This window comes from Carassius carassius, chromosome 16 (assembly GCF_963082965.1).
Source record: "Carassius carassius chromosome 16, fCarCar2.1, whole genome shotgun sequence".
NCBI classification, from domain to species: Eukaryota; Metazoa; Chordata; class Actinopteri; order Cypriniformes; family Cyprinidae; genus Carassius; species Carassius carassius.
Window position 1 is genome coordinate 15,314,216 of NC_081770.1, and position 5,936 is coordinate 15,320,151.

General features: G+C 34.0%; 1 long non-coding RNA gene across 2 annotated transcripts; it reads left to right on the forward strand.

Moving 5' to 3' along the window:
• Positions 1–4,169: 4,169 nt before the first annotated feature.
• LOC132159099 (uncharacterized) lies at positions 4,170–5,573 on the forward strand. 2 transcript variants are annotated; one of them, XR_009437780.1, is made up of 3 exons: positions 4,170–4,379; positions 4,587–4,681; positions 4,823–5,573. It is a non-coding gene; the product is annotated as an uncharacterized LOC132159099 (long non-coding RNA). The 2 variants fall into 2 exon arrangements; XR_009437779.1 differs by lacking the exon at positions 4,170–4,379 and having other exon boundaries at positions 4,469–4,681.
• Positions 5,574–5,936: the final 363 nt, after the last annotated feature.

Consider the following 5,936-nt stretch of genomic DNA (forward strand, 5'->3'; position numbering starts at 1 on the left):
TCTGAAGGATGGAGCGGGACTTCCTGGTCAGAGGAGCTTCAAATGTCTTCACCGTCACCACTTCTACAACCACGTTGTTTGAGTAGACGTTGGCGACATCGTCTGCAAACTTTGTACATGCACAAACAGATCTAAATCTGAAAGTACTAAAAACAGCAGTACTAAACTTTATTATTTATTACTATAATAATAGTAGTACTGTACTGGTACTAAATAGTTCTGTATTATTTAGTACTATTAATATTGTTGTTTTTGTAATATATTATTTAGCACTATTAGACCAAAAAACTAACATTTTATATCTGGAACCAAGTAGAGAAATCAGTGGGGGATCTAGAGATTTTTTCTTGGGGTGGCAAAGGGGTGGCATGAGGTTTCAGGAGGGGGGCCATGGACATTATTCATAATTTAAGATGCTACGGTTTTCATTGAATGTGTTTTGTTCTCTACAATACATTACACTGAGTGGGAGTCAAATCAGAGATGTAGCTGGGTTTTTGGAAGGTGTGGGTCTTAATTTGTGAATTGTGGACCCTTTCTCTGTGTAATCAGTGAGCTAGACTTACGTTAGACCCTTATCTGACCTGACGATCATAGAAAAATTTGACGAGACAAGTATTGCGGATGTAAATAATGTAACAATGTGATTGTTGCAGGATTAACTGTCTGCTTGTGGACGTTTTTGATTTGGTGTCAAACTTACCTCTAAACTCACTGTTAACTGCTTATCAACCTCTCTTCTCCGAGACACTGCAAACTGTAGAGAGATGCACTGTGCAGCCTGCCCAGGCTGCCCTGCTGCCACTGACTGGGGATATTTCGCGCAGAATCACTGCCGTGCTGGTGATGGGTGGAACCATTGTGACTGAATTGGTGATTTCTGTTTGAGAGGAGTTTGGTGGAGTCTCCTTGGCCTTCAACGTGTAGGCTATGAACATGAAATATACTTAAAAAATATTATCTGATTTATAAATGGGGTGGTAACAGGGGTAGATCCGCCTCTGAGAGAAATATATATGAAAATGTAATTAATAAAATTTAATAAACAATAACAATCTTATGTTATATATATATATATATATATACATGTGTGTGCGTGTGTGTGTGTCTATATATATATATATATATATATATATATATATATATGTGTGTGTCAGTAAATAAGAAAGAGGCCAGCAGTGCAGTTATCTCAGCATCACTGATTTCACTATTTAGTTTTTATTTTTATATTTCCAGTCTGATTTAAATTTAAGTTTAGTTTAGTAACTACCATTTTTTATAAGTTCTTAGTTCTTTATATTATATTATTTTAATTTTATTTTTATGTCCAGTTAAAATTTATGATAAATAATAGAAAAGGTAAAATATATATCTAAAATATAAAATGTGTCATCAGGGGAGGTCAACAGTATAACATCCTTATTAAAAGTCCAACGGTATTGTGTCCTTGGCGTGTAAAAACAAACACAGCTTAACAAAAAGCAAACTTTAATTAACCACATTTAAATTACTTGACATCCTTTAAGCTCACAAGTGGGACTGGAACTTAGTTGGGAACACATTTTATATTTTGAAACTATAAAGACAGGACATTTTACTCTCTCTGTGTGAGGAATTTGCATAGCGTTTGGAAGCTATTTCATGAAGATTGCATAGAAGTGAAATTGTGAAATTCTCACCTTCTTTTGCTGGCGAGTGTGATCATGGTGTGTGAACTTCACCAGCAGATGATGTTGGCATCGTTTGCGTGTTATTGATGCTTGTATATCAGGGGTCAAAGGTCGAAACAAAGTGCGTGATTCAGATTGTGTTTCTGCCTGCAGTTGAGCAGGCAACACATTCGATTCAACTGAATTGGTAATTGATCTTATAATAGTGGGCGAAGAAAGAACATTTCGCAAAATGCTAATTGCTTCAGTTGTAGCATTATCACTATTCATGATTGCAAATGCGGTATATAGGTTACTTCTGTTCACGCTTAAGCGACTTCCTTTTATACTGAAATGCCTTGCCTTCTGTTTGCACTGAAAAGTTCACGCACATCCACATATGAAATCATTTGCATATATATATGTACACAAATAAAACATACATCTTTCTTATCTGAACTGGATACGTTAGTAAATTTAATTTTTTTATGTATGTGTGAGTGTTTTATGGATGCACGCATCAAGTTTATATGTATGTACAGGTGTTTAATAGGTGTATATGCACGGATCAAGTTTATATGTATATGCGAGTATGTGCAGGTGTGTTTGTATGCAGCAAGTTTATATGTATACGCGAGTGTGTGTAGGTGTATATGCATGGCTTCACTTTTCAGGATGTGTGAGGCACACTTGCTCTGAGCAGTTTAAATAACTGAAAGGCTGCAACATTCAAGTCACAAATGGCTTTGCCCACTCTTATGCTAAAACCAAGGTGCAGGATACATTTGTTCTAAATTTACCATATTTTGGGGACAATTTTTTCACCTAGAAGTTAATTAAATCTGATGAAACCTCCCAGCACCTTAAATGCAGTTGACCCAAAAATGTAAATGTGAAGTTTATCTGCTTACCCCCAGGGCATCCAAAAGGTGGCTTTGTTTCTTTATTAGAACACAAACCAAGAAAACTGTTGCAGTCTGTCAGTCTTACAATGGAAGTGGATAGGAATCACAGCTAAAACATACAATAAAACTAAAAACTAAAAACATACACAAACAAAACCAAATTAAACCATGTAGCTCGTGACAATACATTGATGTGTAAAGACACTGAAAAGCATATACATAGTTTTTTAACCTCTGATTCACTCAGTGTCTGAACTGTTAGAACTCTCCTGAGCGCGTTCTCAAGGAGGTGCGTAAGGTGTCTTCTTCTTTTTCTTGCTTTATGGCATATCGCACTTATAAGTGATTCCCATCCACTTCCATTATAAGATTGACAGACTGCAACAGTCTGTTTTAAAAAATTCCCATGGGGGTAAGCAGATAAACATCAAATTTAAATTTTTGGGTGAACTATCCCTTTAAATCATCACTTGTAAAAATGGTTTAAAAACAAAGGTCAAATTAAGTATTTTAACAACTGCAAAAATATTGATGGTTTTCTGTTCTGTAGATATTAATACTATAAAATTCTATGCAACGTCCCCATTTGGATAGCTAAGAAAAAATCTGTGTGTCTATGTGTGGTGTATGTTTATAAACTGTGTAAATTATTTATGTATTTCATTTTGAATCAATAGGCTGTTTTGCACATTTGATTAATAAAACTTGACTTGTGTAATACCAAGTGCTGTAGTCTGTCTACCGTTTCTGTGTTTGTTCAATGTATCTTTATTGCTTCAGGGTTTTTTTTCTACAGTTGTGGGTTAGTTGGCTTCAACTCTGGCCTGGTTCATATGTCAAGTTCGTGTAAAGTCACACATCGTGGTAGACATCAGCGCATGGGCCTCTGATATCTAAGTCTTTACATCTGTTTCACTTCATCACTATTAAGTGTGTTTGCTGCTTTCCTGTTTTTTTATTCAGGCATTTTTGCTCCGATTAGTCTGAACTCTTTTACTGCATTTCACTTGAACAAGCACAGAATGAAGACGGAGCAACTTTTAGTCTTCTGTAAGTTACTCAGTTTTTATGATTTTATCGACTTTGTCATGATTGGATATTTTAACAAGGTGAATCTTTTACAATGTTCTACAGAATAATCTGAATGATCTGTGTCTTTGTGCAGGTCTGCTGGTGTGTCAAACTACAGCGAGTTTAACTGATAAACTTGTGAATTTAGGGGAAAACGTGACTTTAGACTGTGAGATTGATGTAACAGACATTTATTGGGTTTTCCAGAAACTGACAGACTCTCCGCTGCTGATACTGCGAACTTTCACATCAGAATATGCATCATCTTATGTACAAGACCAAAGACTGAAAGACAAATATTCATCACTAACTCAAAGCCGTTTATATATTATTAATATAACTATTCATGAATTAGGAATATATTATTGTGCAAAACCTGCTACACCAAAACTACAGATCAGCAATGGCACCAGACTTTACATCAATGGTAAGTATTTCTAAATCACATTTACAATTGACACAAATAAAGTATGAGTATATTTATAACTATAAATTATCTTAAAATGATTTATTATATACACTGAAGTCTATCAGAGGCGTTTAATCATATTTGGCATAAAACATAAAACTGATGAGAGTTCTTCTGCTTAAACAGAATCTGCCCAAGATCAAAATCAAACTGAATCTGCCCAAGATCAAAATGAACCAGAAGAGAAATATCAGAAACAGCCATGTGAGGAAACATTGGAGATGCACATGATTTTGTCTGTTACATCCATCCTGCTGAATTTTGTGCTGATCATTGCAATAATTGGTGAGGTTTCTGAGATATAATCACTTTGAAAGTACAAAAAACGTGACGAAGAACATGATGACATGTTCAGATTAATTTGCCCGGTGAATTAGGTTTAGTGCATTCCTTTATGAAAAGTTTATTTGAAATGTACTCAACTATTGTTTAATGATCACATTGATTTCTTTGCAATATAACGTAAATAAAATATAATGCGCTTTACTTTAGGTTTGTTAATTCTCAAACCTAAGAAGCCTAGAAAAAGTCGACAACAAGCCAAGAATCTCCAACCAGAGCAGATCGAGGACTTAAACAATGCACAGGTAAGACTTTTATTTAATATTCAATTGTCATTTAAGTTCATAATACAACATGTTTCCAAAATTTTCAGGCAACAGCTAAAATTTAGTGAATATAATATTTCCACATGAACATTAGAAACTCATTTCTCTTTTGTTTTGTAGTTTTCTGAAGTGGAGTTTCATCTGTTTCACCCGAACAACAACACTTTTGTTCCTTTTCAAAAGCCAAAGACAAAACCTAGACAAATATAATCAAGATTATTTCATATGCTAAATAATGTGTATAATATTGTTAACTGATGTTTGTTACCTAAACATGTATGTAATACAAAATTTGAAATGTTTTCAGCATGAATTTATTTGCTTTTGATAATTAAGTCTCTTAAATAAAATCCATAAATCTTAATTCTGTATGTTTATATTGAGTGGCTTCATTCTTTGACTTTGGGCTTTTATAATAATGTAAATAATCAAGTAAAATTATGATTTTTTTTTTTATGTTTTTGAAAGTTGTAAAACAGAAAAATAAATATTATGAACTACTATAATTTCAATTAACTGTTTTAGAAGAGAATATATATGACTGGACTGGTTGCTTGTTTATATTGTAAGATAAATGTAAATGTTTATTTGTTTGCTCTAGATTTGTTTATGTGTGATGTTAATATCCAAATTGTAAGTTAATGTTTTAAGGGTTTATTAACATATTTCAATGTCAATAAATAGGGCTACTGTATTTGACAGCATATAAACGTATGTAATGCTGTGTGCTGTAGTGAGTCTTTTGGTTATTTGTATTTAAAGTCTTCATTCTCTTGCTATGGTCTGTTTTCTCACAGCTGTGGGTTTGTTGTCTTGAACTCTAGTCTGGTTCAAGTTTTTGTAAAAGTCACTCACTGTGAAACACTATAAAGTGTTTTTGCTGGTTTCCTTTTTTTATTCTGCTTTCTGCTCAGATTAGTTTTAATTCTTTTACTGCCCATTTAAACAAGCACAGAATGAAGACAGAGCAGCGTTTAGTCTTTGTTAAGCTACTCAGTTTTTATGACTAATGATTTTGTCATGATTGGATATAGTTTTACGAGCTGAATCGGTTAACATTGTTACATTCTACAGAATGATCTGTGTGTTTCTTCACAGGTCTGCTGGTGTGTCAAACTACAGAGACTTTAACTGATAAACCGGTGAATTTAGGGGAAAAGTGACTTTAGACTGTGAGATTAGTGTAACTGTGCGTTCACACCGCCGGCATCGAGAGCGTCAAAAATCGCTCTTG